This window comes from Spermophilus citellus, assembly GCF_964194105.1.
Source record: "Spermophilus citellus genome assembly, chromosome: 7".
Lineage (NCBI taxonomy): Eukaryota > Metazoa > Chordata > Mammalia > Rodentia > Sciuridae > Spermophilus > Spermophilus citellus.
Genome location: NC_138188.1, coordinates 139,178,325 through 139,195,121, shown reverse-complemented (window position 1 = coordinate 139,195,121; position 16,797 = coordinate 139,178,325).

Sequence of the window (16,797 nt, the reverse complement as noted above, 5' to 3'; positions counted from 1 at the left end):
AGTTTAATTTAAAGAATTTGGCAACATATGTCCCCCCAAGTTCAATTCTTTAGTGTAAATATTTTTTAATATCTTACTAGCACTTAAGAGAGAATTATCAAATGAAAGCTTTCTATAGGGTAGACATATTTGCAACTTAGATAATCCATTTTCAGCTTACTTCTGATGGTTTCCTGCTCACTCAGTAATAACTAAGTACTGTTAATTGTTCATATTGTAGGATTTTGAGGATAAAATTTCAAATCTTCTCATAAACATGCATTTTTAGAAAACCTAAAATTGAAATAAATAATCACAGGACAGAAATTTGAGAAATTCAGGTGAATTAGCACACAAAAACCATCACTATTACTCATGAACTCATTTTCAAAATTTGTCCCCATGGTCAATTTTGCTGTTTGAGTCAGCTTTAATATACATAGCTGGTGGAATTACATATTCTCTGTATATTATTCAATAACTCCTAAATTGTTACATTATTTTGTTTGTTGACACTTAGGTAAAATCATAAAGAGACAGAATTCATATAAATTTTAAAAGTTAGTTTTTAACCCTGCTGTGGTTTGAAAATGTCTCCCAAAAAGAATGCAACTTTAATCTCCAATGCAACAATGTAAAGTGGGGCCTAATGTCAGGTGACTGACATCAAAAAACGTGTTTTAGAGCCCATTTTTAATCATTTAAATAGATAGAACCACCAAAGAAATATAACCCAAGTCATTCTCTCACCAGGAGGTCTCTAACCTCATGAATTAATACTGTCACCAAAAGAGTGTATTAATATAGTAAAAATGGGTTTCTTAAACCTGGTCCTCCATCTTGGACTTACCAACTATAGGACTATAAGCCAATACTTTTCTGATCCATGTATAATCGACCAGTGTTTTTTGATACTATACAACAACACAAAAGAGGCTAAGACAAACCTCAATTCTATTTTATATACCATTATTCTAACAACATTCAGTATTTTTTTATATTAGCCAAGGAAATTGGTGTTCTACAAAATCCATTTCTGGACATTAAAATTGTACTAATTTGCCAAAACATATTTGTAAGGCATTAATAATAGAGAAAAGTTCAATTCATGTGATATATTTGTACCACTCCCATGACACAAGTATTATTAAATCTACTTAAATAAGGATTAGAATTATTTTTCTCCTTTATGTATACTGATGTTCTAGAATACTTTTATTTCTACCAATAAGGAAACAATAAGCCCTCAAAGAGGAAGATTCTATGATGTCAAAATCACACTATTCCATAATAGGGAAATTTAATTTTTTTTAGTTCTGGAAGATGAAAGTTCAAGATCAGAATTCCAACAGGTTTGGTTTCCCACATCTCCTTTCTCCTTGGTTTCCAGATGGCTAACCTCTTGCTGCCTCTTCACATATTTCACCCTCTGTGCATGTACACCTATGGTGTCTCTTCATACAATATATCATATTATGTTCCACCTATATAGCCCCATTTTAACTTAATTTTCTCTTTTAATACTTTATCTGAAAATACATTTATATTCTGAAATACTGGGGTATGAATTTTAGGGGAACATAATTCAGCACAGAATACTCATATTTAATCCATTTCTCTTATTCCTATACTTCATACCTTCATACCTTCAAATATCCTTTTTTTCTGCCATATCCCATAACCTATTAGATTGGTAAGAGATGCATTAACACATTAAAGGATAGTAGCCCTAGACATTTTTTGCCAATATTACACTTCCAATTGGAGTGTTTTCAGGGGAAGATAGGGATTTGTGAATCAAAAATAAAATGTAGTCTTACGTGAATTTTTGCTTTTCAAGGTACGCTCAGAAAGCATCACTTGCATTCCCTTACCTTTGATAAGCCCAAGTCATTCTCTCACACAGAAGATGGGTTAGTGACCTCAACCCTTTCCTCTATTCCTACTCAAAAGGCAAAGTCTCCCCTTTTACAGCATCAGGCTCAAATCTCCCTGAACTTATCTTGTGATACATATGTACAGAGAAAACCACATAGGACAGATTTGTTGATTTCCTGAATCTGCCTTACTGGGAAGACCTGAAATTAGGGAAGGCCAGGCTGTTGAGAGATAGAACCACCAAAGAAATATAACCTAAGAAGATGCCACTTAAGGAAGGGAGAGAACAGGAAAAAGATAACTTTACTCCCCCCCCCCAATCTTCCAATGGCTCACCTATGCCTCTTGTTGGCCAGATCCATTCTGAAGCTGGGTGGCTTGAAAGCAAGGGTATACAGGCATAGTCCTCTCCATGATTCAGAGCACAACAATGGAAACTCATGTAATGAATCTTATATCTAAGAGAATTATGTATAAGGCTTAAATAACTTGCCCAAGATCACAGAGCTAGCAGTTCCTATTCTGTTCTTCAGGATTTGTGTATAGGTAAGGAATATGAGCTCTGAATATGGAGAAATAATTCTTGGATCATTGGTGGCATGAATAAAATAGTCAGACCCCACCCCTTTTTCTTCCTCTCTCTCTTTATGCTTCCTCTTCACCATGAGGTGAGCAGTACCTCCACCACATGCTCTACCCATGATGTACTGCCTCACCACAGACCCAAAAGAAATGGATCCAACTGACTATGGACTGAACTTTCCAGAACTATGAGTCAAAATAAACTCTCCTTAAGTTGATTTTGTTATGTATTTTACATAGATTAAAAAGCTGACTAACACAGCCACAAATTAAATATATGACAAGTGTGTCATCAATCCAAACTCAGAAACTACAAAAGAAAAAAAGGAGTTTAGCTGAAGTCTTAGAAATGGAAATTTAGGAAACACCAATTTAGATAGCTGTAATCAGTATTTCAGAGAAAGTGGGGAAGGAGGTGACTTATTGAGAAAATAGTCTTGATTTATTATAAAGCAATAAAAATTATTTTGTGAGAAAACTTTTGTTAGAGATGAGAAGAGCTCCTTTGTGACAAGAGCTATGTGACTAACAAAAGATACAGAAAAGAATGTGCATACTTAGTAAAAATGTCCATAAACAAGAGTCTGATAACCTCTTTTTAAAAATTTTTTTTTGTAGTTGTAGATGCTTTTGCTTATCTAAATGTGGTGCTAAGGATCAAACCCAATGCCTCACACATGCTAGGCAAGTGTTCTGCCACTGAGCCACAGTCCCATCCCTAATAATCTCTTGATATGCATCTGTAGTCTCTGCTGGGGGTCGGGGGGGGGGGTAATTATCTGTTCTAGGTGCTTGTGGCCAGGCAAACTAACCTTTGTACCAAAGTTTCCAGACAGCATTTGGAATCATGCAGAAATCCTGCTTCTGGTGGACTCCTGATTCCATTTTGAAAAGTTTCTTCAATGTTTTTTCATCATGATTTTTTCTTTTATTTTCACAAATATGAACAAGTTCTTGCTATTTAGAAATAATTACTAGTGTTTCCTTGTGGTCGATGAGCTGATAAGTATTGGGGTTTAGGACACACCAACCCAAACTATGACTGTAAGAAACCAAAATACAACATCTCAAAATATTTTATTTTGGCATGCTTTGAATTATTTGAGAAACTTCAGAAACTGCCTAATTGTAGGAGAAATTTATACATCTAAAGGAAATCTACATTAGTATAGTATCTTTATCAGAGAAAGGGTGGTTCCAAAGGAAACTCTATAAACTGATTTTTTTAGTCTGCTTCAGTGTCACTGTGACCAAAATACCTGAAAAAGACAACTTTTAGGAGGTAAAATTTATTTGAGGCTCACAGTTTCAGAGGGTCTCAGTCCTTAGATATTCAATTCCATTGATCTGGGCCGAGGTGAAACAGAACATCATAAGAAACTGCTCAGCTCACGGCATGTATAGGAATAAGAGAGAGGAAGGAAAAGCCACAAGGAAAAGCACACAGTGGCCTACCTCCTCCAGCCATGCCCCACCTGCCTACAGTTATCAAATAAGAATGAACTGATTAGGTTACAGATCTCATACTCTATCATTTTACCTCTGAATATTCTTGCATTAACAGGAGTTTTAGGGGGACACTTTATATCTAAACCATAACATTCTTTTTTTTTTTTTTAATTTTAATATTTATTTTTTGGTTATTGGCGGACACAACATCTTTGTATGTGGTGCTGAGGATCGAACCCGGGCCGCACGCATGTCAGGCAAGCGCGCTACCGCTTGAGCCACATCCCAGCCCAAAACCATAACATTCTTCCCCTGATCCCCAAAAATGCATGTCCATCTCACAATGGCAAAATGCATTTGGTTAATCTTTAAGAGTCTCATAGTCTTAACAGTTTCAGCATTACCAAAAAGTCTAAGTCTAAAGTCTCATCTGAAACTTAAGGCAGACACTTTGCTATGAGCCCCTGCAAAGATCAAAAGTGAGTTACATATATCCAGTATAGAGTAACCACAGGGTAATTATTCCCAGGATGAATAGGGACATAGAAAGAAGGGATAGGTCAAAGCAAGATGGAAAACCAGCTGGAAAAACTGGTCCAGTAACTCTGCCTATAACTCTGTGTAAAGCATCTAGAAAAATGATGGTGAGATGTTATTTCCATAACAACCGATCACTACTGCCCTTTGGTCTTGATGGTTTAAGAGCATTTAGGCTTTCTTTTCACCTGGCACCATCCATATCTCAGCAGATAGTTCACATAACTGGCATCTCTTAAATCCTGGGGTTTTCTAGGCACAGTGGCACATGCCTGTAATCCCAGCAGCTTGGGAGGCTGAGGCAGGACAATCACAAGTTCAAAGCCATCCTCAGCAAAATTGAGGTGCTAAACAACTCTAAATAAAATACAAAATAAGGCTGGTAATATGGCTCAGTGCTCGAGTGCCCCTGGGTTCAATCCCTAGTACCCACCCCAATAAAATCCTGGGGTTTATATTCCATCTTTGACTTCACTTTCACAGCTTCACATATCACCTTCTCAGGGGCAGCCCACAGAGATTCCAACCCTGCTACCTTTTGCATGGCCTCCCAAGTCTTCCTTTGAAAGCTCAGTGAAAGATCCCTTAATTCCAGCATCTTGCATTCCTGCAGAATCAACACCACATAGATGATGCCAAGAACTGCCACCAGATTGAGCAATACCTGGTTCCCTGGTGTCATGGCTGCAGCCACGTTGAAGTGTCTGCATTTCTCTGCATTGTGAAACAACTTCCTAGGCTTCCCAGTGCAAGATTTTGCTGTGAGTGGTCTTACCAATTACTGAGATGCCTTCAAAGCATCTTTCCTAGTGCTCTGTGCAAAGGACTTAGCACCTCTTTAGGGACTATAATCTCTTCAACAAGCACAATTTACCTGACCCCAGCTTCACAAGCACCTTTTCTATAAACTGCACATTTTTATAATCCTTTTAGTTCTGATTTCTACTCCCAATTCTCACAGTAAACCTGGCTAAAATCTGCCAGCATTATTATTGCCACTGACTGAATGTTGTGTTATCTGCATAGCAAGATATCCTTTTTTCACCCTACATTTCCATCCCTGACCCTCCCATGACTTGTGTTGCCACCACCTCCAGACATCCCATGGCCTTTCCTTTCTGTGACTTAGCCTGCTAAGCCAGTTTCAATCATATCAGTCTGTATCAACTCAATCCAGATGATTGAAGTCTCTTGTTGTGGGAAATACTATCTCAGGTACCCCTAATTAAATATGGGTTTTCACTAGTTAATCTGTCTTTTGTCAATTTAGTTTGGAGCCCAAAGAACCTAGAAGGGTAAAAGAGAAGTCTTTTTTTTTTTTTTTTTTTTTGCCAACCTACCAAAGTTAAAAATCATTAGATGAGCACCAAGAATAATTATTCAACTGGTATTCAATATCCTAATTCTAGGAAAACAAGGCAAGAAACAGAGTTAAGTGAGGTCAGTTGAAAAGTCTGTCAGTCTAAGAAGGAACTGTTCTGCTGACATTTGTTTTACAGCTTATATTGATATATCAGCTCATATACAAAAGAATATGCTCAGTAATTTCTAGGCAGCTACTTCAGTTTCAGACCCTTCATGATTACTTGTATTGGTTTTGGATAGTAGAAAAGATGCAAAATTTCCTTATAAATGTCTTTAATTTTAAAAAATGTGAATGAGATACAGGAATCAAATTAATTTAGGGCAAATTATACTTTAGGCATATAGAAACAAAAAATCTTAAACATTAGGCAGAAAAGTTAATAATTTTTAGATTTTTTTATTTTTTGTATGCTTGAGTGCTCACTAAGTATATATATAACAAAAAAGTAAAACAAGTTTTTAAAATCTCCTTTCCTACTTTCTTGGTTTTCAGAAAATGTTTTTAGTATGATTAATATACATAATATCATTTATAATATGATACATTAATATCATAATCTACTACTGTCTGTTTTGTTTGGTCTGTTTTTTCATCAAGAAGAAAACATGGATTTTTTTATGCAAAGGTTTGTTGGATGATTCTGTTCAAATCTAGCAATTGAAAAATACCTTACAGTTTGAGCTATCATATTACAGTAGTTCCCACTTATCCACAGATAATATAATCCATGAAGTGCAGTACATGCCTAAAACCTCAGATAGTATTGAAACCTACATACAATTTGTTTTTTTCTATATATGCCTAGGATGAAGTTTAATGTATAAATGAGGCACAATAAGAGATTAACTGTATCTTATGACAAAATTTAACAATTACAGCAGGATACCATAATAAAAGTCATAAAAGTGGTCTCTCAAAATATCTTATTGTATCTTTGCCTTTTCACTTAGAGGAAGCTTCTCTTGGGCAGATTTTAATCGCCACAATTATTACACTTTCTCTTTGGTATCATTATTAATAAAATAAGGGTTACTTGACATAGGCACTATGATGCCAGCAGAGTTGATCGTGATAATCAAGGTAGCCCCACTAAGTGACTAATGGGAAGGTAGCACATACAGTGTAGATGCATTAGACAAAGGAATGATTCACATCCTGGGCAGGGCAGAACAAGGTGGTGGAAATGGCACACAATTTTAAACTTATGAATTTTGTATTTTTGGAATTTTCTATTTAATATTTTTATACCATAGTTGACTGCAGGTAACTTAAATCACAGAGGGGAAAACCACCAATAAGGGGAACTAGGCTAAAAATACCCATAATATTATGGGAATAATACTGTATAAATACAAGTAGAATATCACATTTTAATATTAGATCCCATGACTTGCAATTTCAGATTTTCCCTCAAAGATTAGCCTTGCTGTCAGGTAAGTTGGGATGGATATTCTACATTCTATTTGGAGGGACATATGGGAAATAGTCTGTGATACATTCAAATCCAGCTACTATTTTTTGTGCATTTACTGTATGCCAGGACCTGTGCTAAGCACTTTAGACTTATTACTTAATCCTAATCCTATGAAGTTAGAATTATTATACTCTTTTTTCAGAGATAGAAGCTGTGGTTTATAGCTTAAGAAAATTGCCCAAAGACACACAACCAAAACCCATTAAGCAAGTTTGAATCTGGTAGGAGGTTTATGAGAATTCAAGCCTTTTTTCTTGAGCACCCAATATGGTAAACCAGCTATTCTCAAAGCATGTTTGATAGGTCCTCAAAACCTTTTCAAGAGGTTGGCAAAATTCAACCTTTCTCAACTTTATGTCTGTTCTGTTTGCTGCCAGATTTTCTTTCTATATTCCAACCCAAACAACATGTGGCAACAGATTGAAAGCAGGGACAGATTAAAAAATTCCATTATTTTCTTGCACAGCAAGTACATAGTCATGATAAAGTTTATACCTACTATAATGCATCCAGCATATAACTGTTGAATAAATAAAAGATCCCAGATCCTTTACTCCTCATGTGCTGTCAGCTCTGGCATATGCTGACTTAAAAGAGTATAGTGGATTTTGCAACAGCATCTCATTTGCCATCATTATGAATCTGAAAAGGCATATTGTGGCATTTACATAGCACTAGCTTATACAGATATTTGTCAGGAGAGCAATACAGATGAAGGTGACTTGCATTAATTCTTACTCTAAGAACTTTAGACTCCATCTTCAACTTTTTTTTATCTTCAAAGAATAAGTAATGTAATGCAAATTATTTTTCACATGACATGCTAAGATTAACTTCCAAAAACAAAAAAACAAACATATGAGTTTTATTAGCATTCCAAAAGAACAAAAATTTTGCCAAAGGAATGGAAATTTTGTCCACATCTTATATATGACAAGTCCATTTAAGGAAAACCAATAGCCCCTTCTTATTGACTCTTTCAAGTTTCAGGACCATGGACAAAGACCAAAAAGAAATCTATCTCTACCCACAAGAGGCCTGCAGCCTGGTGGTAAGATGTCCAGAGAATCAGTGTCATTAGGCACATGGTTCTGAGGAAACCAGAAATAAGATGTGCCTAATTCTGCCTAAATTTTACAGTCTTTGCTCTGACACAGTTCAAAATCTGGCAGGAAAAGAGTTAACAATATAAGATGTTAATAAGCAAATTTATCTACAAATTACTGTAATTCAGAGAAAGGAGAAACGAGGCCAGTGGGGGACGGGGGGCAAAGTTTCACAGAGAAGGTGGCATCAGGTTTAGGCTATGGTAGAGAAAGAATGAAGTGAAAGTAACTGATAGCATGAGCCACAAGTCTCAGACTAAAACTTGGCTTTTCCTTTGTCTTTGCTTCACAGAAACTTGAAGTAAATGATCATGAACATATTGTACTATTTTGAGCAATTTACATATCATAAGCAGGAAGTCCTTAGCCAGAGTCTTTGCAACAATCAGGTAAGGAAATAGGTTTTCTTTTTCTTTCTTTCATTCATTCTTTTTTCTTTTCTTTTTTTTTTAAGAAACCCTTGAGAATGACAATCCCACCTCTTGAACATTGCAGAATCCTCATTCCACTAAGATGGAATTAAATTATCCACAGCTGTGTACACAAAAGCAACTACAGGGAACCTGGGAAGTCTCCAGAACAATTTGGTATTATAGCTAGCTTGCTTGCTTGCTTTTTTTTCTTTTCTTTTCTTTTCTTTTTCAGTACTAGAAATCAAACCCAGTGCCTCACACATACTATTTAAGTGCTCTGTCACTGGGCGGTAACTCCAGACTTTTTTATTTTATTATAAGATAGAGTCCTGCTAAGTTGCTCAGACTGGCATCAAACTTTGAATCTTCCTGCCTCAGCCTCCTGAATAACTGGGATGGCAGGCATGCAACACCACACACAGTTGTGTTTTTTAAAATTTTTTTATTTGTTTGATTATTTATACATGAAGTATAATGCACTTTATTACACCATATATAATGGAATATAATTTCTCATTCTTCTGGTTGTACATAATATAGAATCACACCAGTTGTACAGTTGTACATGTACCTTGGGTAATAATATCTGATTCATTCTACTGTCCTTCCTATCCCCATATTTCCATACTTCTATACCCTCCCTCCTTCACTCCCCTATACCTAATCTAATGTCATTCTATTATTCCCTAACACTCTCCATTATGAATTTATTACTCAGCCTTAAAGAAGGATAAAATTATTTTTTTTTCTTTTCTTTTATTTTTTTTTAAAGAGAGAGGAAAGGGGGGGGGAGAGAGAGAGAGAGAGAGAGAGAGAGAGAGAGAGAGAGAGAATTTTTAATATTTATTTTTTAGTTCTCGGCGGACACAACATCTTTGTTGGTATGTGGTGCTGAGGATCGAACCCGGGCCGCACGCATGCCAGGCGAGCGCGCTACTGCTTGAGCCACATCCCCAGCCCAAGAAGGATAAAATTATTGCATTTGCTGGTAAGTGGATTGCTGAGGGCCATTACCAAGTAGGAATGACACATCGATTTCCTTGCCAGCGTACCCCATGTTAAATTTGCTGTGACCTTGCATGTGTGTTTGAGAAAGATGACCCTACTCAAGGACGAGGGTGGGTCCAGGATTAGGGTGTATCCTGCAGTTTGAGGAAGTATAGTATTCCGGTCCTTGGGTTTAGGGCGTTCCCAGTTTAAGACCTTGGGTTTTAGGGAAGTTCGATGTTGAGGATTATTGCTGCTGGAAATAGGGCGTTCCTGCTACCTGAGCTCCCGTTGAGCTCTCGTGAGATTCAGGGAGCATTTTGGGAAAAAAGCCTCGTGTAGTAGGTGAATGGTGTGGCAGCAGAACTGGGATTGCCCCAGAACGTGTGTGGAGGCCGGTGTGAGTTCGGGAATAAAGAATTGCTGTTTGAATCTACAAGGTGTGTGGTGGCTCATGATTCTGTGCCCAACCAAGACATTGGCAGTGGATGGAGCTGGAGAATATCATGCTAAGCAAAATAAGCCAATCCCCCCCAAAACACACTCAGTTTTGTTTTGCATCTTTCTTATGTAACCATTGCCAAAATCTACCCTATACTTGGCCATTGAGTAATCTTACTCTGTGTTCTCTATTTCTGTGCTTTTTTTGAAGTCCTTCCTGAAACTCACATCTGCTACACATTTTTTTCAATGATACTAACAAATTAATCTTATTTCTAGAATATGCCAGCATTTTGTAGAGGATGAGTGGGTAGTCGTATTTTGAGGTGGGTCATATCACCATCTGAGCACCATGTTTGGGCAATTGGCTATTATCTGATTTTTGGTAAGAGATAGGGTTCCATGTACTGCTGGGAAGTCAAACGACAGATATTGGATCTTTCAGATCCCCACAATGAACTCAGCCAATCATGGGCTCCCCAAGCTCAGTGAATCTTAAGCTTGTGAGTCAAACAAAAAGAGAGATAATTTAGAGTTCATTCTGGTGGTTAGAATGTTAGTAGTGGGAAATAGCAGTCATAAAGTTTCCATGAGCACATCAGAGTCCAGTCAAGGATGTAGGAACACACTACTCTGGCTGCTAATAGTCATCTTTATGGCTGGAGTTCTAAATTCTCACACATTTTCCAAGACAGGTTCTCAATCTCTCCTTTTTCTCTGTAAGCTGCCAAGTAAGTTTCCAACACACTTCCCTCTTAAAGGAAGAATTGATTTCTGTCATATATAAAAACAAAACCTAAGTGGCCCATTTTTCTGAAGAAATTGGATATAGAATGCAATTGTATTCTGTAGTACTTCTAACTGGACAATTTCTATGGGAAATACATTCTAAGAATGTGCTAAGCTGGGTGATAGGTGACAGTATCCCAAAGGGAGAATATCTTATAACTGAATATGAAACAAGATATTTGAGTAGCTCACATGGACCTCCAAGCCCAAGAAAACATACTTTCACCAGACTATGCAATGCTAAATCTTGCTAATTATGACTGTAATAGGGTTGGTTAATTGACATAACTTGTTTTCTGGCTGGGATTAGTTAGTTAGAAAATGGAATAAAATTGGCACGTAGAAAAAGTAGATTGTTAGCAGAAGGATTGACTAGAAAAAGAACCTGGGTAGGAGCTGGGCACACTGTTGCACACTTTAATCCCAGGGCTTGGGAGGCTAAGAGCCAATAATCATAATTCCAGGAAAAATAAAATAATTAATGAAATAAACAAAATAAAGAAAAAAGAGAGAAAGTGAGAGAGACACCTAAGCCACTATTAAAAGGAATTCATCCTTCATTAAATTATCCATTGAAAGAACATTTGACCAACGTCTGTGCACTGAGTGAGTGAAGGCAGACAAACAGAACCAATCAGCTGGAGCCCAGTTATGTACAATATATATGGTTGACCTTGAGACTAGAATGGGTCTGAATTGCATGCCTGTGTCAAAAAGAAGGAAGTGGTGGGACACCAGATCTTCATGGATGCCCTGCATACCCTGAATAAGTGCATCATGTTAGGCACATACCTGTGGGAACCACGTGACTGTGCCATATCTATTGCCCTAGAGATAGGGACCTCTCTGAAATGTAACCTGCCTCCTGGACTTGCTAATCACACATCCCCAAACCTGAGCTCTTAGCTTTAGATTTCGTCATTTGCCCCTACAGTTATCTAGAGTTCAATTAATTTATTATCTGGGCCTACAAAATACACAAGATGGTGAAATACATTGTTGGCACTGTCTTTTGGCCTGGCAAAATTGAAAGTGAAAGTCTGAATAATCTTATAATTCTGTTGTGTTGGAATTTACTTCCAAAAACCTTTCCTCATCATAATGTGAGCTAATAGGAGATAGAAAGTCATGCTTCTATTCTATCCTGTCAACCAGGAAACATAATACCTGCTCTTCTACCATGTGCTTCTTGAGTTGGGAAGATAAATTATATTATCCTTCTCTTAAGAGAAGGACGTAAGTGCCAAATGCAAGTTGTAGGTCATGCAAATTCAGTTGCCTCAGCTAGATCCCAGAGATTCTGATTCAGTGGAGCTGGGTCCTCAGCATCCATACAGGCTGCATTTTAGTATCTAATACATGCATAGGAGACAAATTTTAAAACTTCAAAAGAATATACAGATGATAATATTTCTTCCATTTAAGTTCTTTGTTTCCCTCCAAAGGGATAATTATTTTTTTGCAACTTTTTTCTATCCTTGAAGTTATATTCTGTTTATGTACAGCATTTATAAACAATAGCTAAAAGAGCATCATATACACTTCATTCTTAGCTTTTTTTCATTTAGTAGAATATATTAGAGATAATTTTCTGTCATTATAAATACACTCAGAACATTTCAATATATTTAAAACACTTAAAATTCTTCACATCATGTATAAATTTCTTCCAATATTCTATAGGAGGAGTTCTGTGTTAGAACCAAAAGACTGTCAGAAGATACCATCTAATCCAATTCTCTTTATCCTTACCAGCAAATTTATCTACCAATCTAAATTAACATTTTTTTGGCATTTAAAAAAAGAGTTTCTATGGAACCAATTGGGGATGTTTGTCCTAATTAACTAAACCCAAGGATCCAGGAAATAACTGTATCTTATAAAACTTTATTTAACCTTCTTGTTATTTCCACTTTGGATATTTGTCATGCAAACAGTTAACAGAATTGCAAAGGATTTTGTTTGCACATATTTGTACTAAGACTCTAAACTATATGCTTCTTAAAGACTTGGTACTAATTTATTATGTAAGATAATAGATATAAGCAAAAGAACAACAAAAAAGAAAACATACTGATAGCTAAAAATTTAAACTTGAAAAAGTTCTCACTTTCCTCTTGAAAATATTATTTTATTCAAGAGTATAGAACCAAGCAAAAATTTGAGCCCTTTTAATCTTCCAAATAGTTTTTTAAAAACTGTTTTAAATTTTTTATTAATACATGTTATTTTTACAGAATAATGGGCTACATTGTGGCATATTTGTACATGAATATCATATATTTTGATCATTTTCACACACTCTCCCATTACTCTCTTCTTCTTCTCCCTGCCCCACCCCAGCCGCCTTCCTTTTCTTTCATAATCTCCCTTCTATTTCATATTGTGCCTTTTTTTTTCTTTCTAGATCCCACATTTGCTATAAAACCAGTGATACCCGTCTTTTGTCATTTAGTTTGCTTAAAAACAACTAGTTTTATTGCCTGCCCAACTTTGACCAAAATTAACATGGAAACGACTTTACACTGAATAGGTTGAAAATGATTAAACACACACACACACACTGAAAACTCATATCTGAGAATCTCCAACTTGTGGTTCCAAATATGGGAACAGTAAACTATTTTCTATCTTACCTTAGTTAGAATTTATCCTGCAGTAGTACTTTGCTGTTTAAATATTAATTAAATGTGTTTAAATATTAAATAGAAAACCTCTCTGCTACTAAACCTGCACTAAAACAAGTTGGAATTGGTCTCTGAGTTTCAATATTGCTGTTGTCTTTTGGAATAACTGAGAAAAGAAAACTTAATAAACGGTAAAAATTACTGCATTTAGGGTTGTCCTTGAAGCCAGCAATAAGATTATATATATATAATGCATATTGATACCTAAGAGTCCAGGGAATTTTACATATTCTTATTCTTCAACTCAACCAAATAAAAGCTTAATAGCATTTTGGGGATGAAGCTCAGTGGCAAAGTGCTTGCCTAGCTTCTGCACATCACTGGGTCCCATTCACAGCAGCACAAAAAAGAAGAAGAAGAAAAAGGAGGGGGGCAGAGAGGAGAAAATAGAGGAGGAGGAAGGCTTCATAGTGCAGTTCCTGAGTTTTAAACTAAGTGGTTGTAAATTTTACATAGCTGGAAAAAAATAGTCTTCTCTCTTTGGAAGTGAAACCATATTTCAATTTTTTTGTTTTCTTGTTATTTTGATCTTATCTGACATGAAGTGTTTGTTTATAAAAAGTCTATTGATTGAATTTTCAAAATTTAGTAGTTGCCTTTAAGATTTTGGATAAAACAGCATACTAATAGTTGCTTACTTTTCCACATCTTAATTTGTTGTTGTTGTTGTTCTGCTAATCCTATTAAGGTGATAAATGCATTTCTTACTCTTTCTTTTAGAATGTATGTTTCATAAATGCCCCACATTTAATCATACTGTGAGTCATAGAATATGAATAAATCACAGGGCTAGAAATAGAATTTTACTTGTTCAGTACAATTCAAAAGGAACTTGAATACTCTCAAAATTTTAATTGAAGTCTATGCTAATTCCAGAATGGAAGGGGTCTGGTCTGCAACTATATAATTTTCTAACACTTAGATTGTTCTCATTTTTAAGATAGTTATAACTTTTTTAAATAATACTCTCATGCTGCAAGGCATTCCATTTTATTGACATACATTCAAATATATATGTATATCCTATATTTTTAAATGGGAATTAATTTGTAAATCTTTCTATTGCCTATCAAAATTTCCAGGCATGTCAAGCTTTTTAAAGCTTAAATTGACTTTTATAATGTGGCAGAAATATTTCCCTTTTGTTTGATACTACATTAGAGATAATGATTAATGATGCTTTTAGAAATGGAGCTCTTTTTCCTAGGAACTATAACATATTGAAATCCAATATATAAAAATATGCAACACAGCTCCATGGTAGAGCATGTGCTTAGCATGCATGAGGCCCTGGGTTTGATGACTAGCACCATCAGAAAATAAACCTTTTATTTTGAGCCAAAATAAACCTTTTCTATTGATAGTTGATTGTCTCAGTCATTTGTTACAGTAATGAAAAGCTGACTGGCACATATGCCATGCATACTTAGCTCTTTGCCTATAGGATAAACACTTTTATTCTTAATTCTATGAAAGATGAAGAAGTGCCCAAACTAGACAAGAATGTAGCATTATGAGGATTATTTTTTTTTGTTTTTTGGCATCCCCCACTTTTTTTCTTAGCTACATTATAAGCTTAAAGTTAGAGTTGATGCTGGTGACAACATTAGTTTGCTAGATACTGCAAGAAAGAGGTAGGAGTAAAGAAAGCAAAAGGGGAGAAAGGGTATTTAAATTAGGAAGTATTTAAAGAAGAAATACACAAAGATTCCTAATGCAAAATGAGGGTGTTACTTTAATTTCTGCCATTTGGGATATGATGTGGGTACCTTCTCCCTTTCTCTGAAAAATCTTCAATAAGCCGTTTCTTAGTACTACTTGACAGAGTTTTGAGTGCTTTGTGGGAAACTCCACAAAGTGCTTGACACAACCTCCAAGGAGGTAAGGAGTCAAGACTAGATGGGTCCAAGAACCTCCAGGAATGAGGATAAGTGATTCACAGTTTATCCTGCAACCCTCTTCTCATCCCACATTAATTTAGAAGGCACATGTCACGTGAAGTCACTGCTAAGATTGTGAGTCTGTGATGTTAATTATTGTTGTAATGACATTTTATCCCCAATTTTCCTCTTACTTAGACTTCACATCAAAGCTAGTTTCATCCCTTCTCCTGCCTGTCTAGCTACTAGAACTAAATTAATATCAAGTGATTGGACAGCCATGAAGTGCTCAGAAGTTATTTTGAATATCGGTTCCCTATTTCCTCTTTGGGAACTATAAAATTCTCCTATATGAAGAAACGGTTAGAATAAAAATGAATAGAGATGTAGATTCATGTGTTCCCTCACCATAAAAGTTTCTGCTGCTTAATTTACTCTGTTCTTGTGTATAATATGCTAGATTTAAGACAAGTAATGAAACAGCCACAAAAGAAGAGGGAATGGTCAGGAGGGCTCAGCTCACCAGGGACATCTACTTCAGAGCATGTATATGGAGTTACTTTTCTGTTCATCCCTTTGGTGAAAAGTAAAAGGGCAATGTTTGGGTGATTGCTACTTTCATTTTTGACAGGTCTATAAAAAGAATAGACAACACCCATGTTGAATGAAACAAAAATAAGTCAGCTACTGATATATGTCATCAGAGATAAGAAACCCAGCTTCAAGGTAAAGTTTTCAAACATGAATGAGCATACACAGCTCCTGGGAATTCTGTAAAAATCTAGATTGAGTATGTCTAGAGCTGGGGCAGAGGCCCTGAATTACTAACAATATCACCAGTGCTACAATTCTTCTATCAATGGATCCCACTTTAAATAGCAGTATTCTGGAGTCAAATTACCTGGGTTCAAGTTCTAGTTCTGGATACTACCAATCTGGTGATGTTGGGCAATATGATATCAGCATGCTTGATTTACTCATCTGTAAAATGAAAATTATAGTATTCCTACATGCATGAGAGAATTAGTAACATTACTGTATAACTGAGAAGAGTACCTGGCACATGGTGGGTGCTCAATAAATATTTACTGAATGAATTATTTAGCAGCAGAACAGGAGAGAGAGGAAAAGAAAGAGGGTCTTTGCCTTTGAACCCTATGCTTTTCTGTCTACCCACAGCATTCATCTGCCCTTTCGGCTTCTAACTTGATACTGTTTATTGTCTTTGA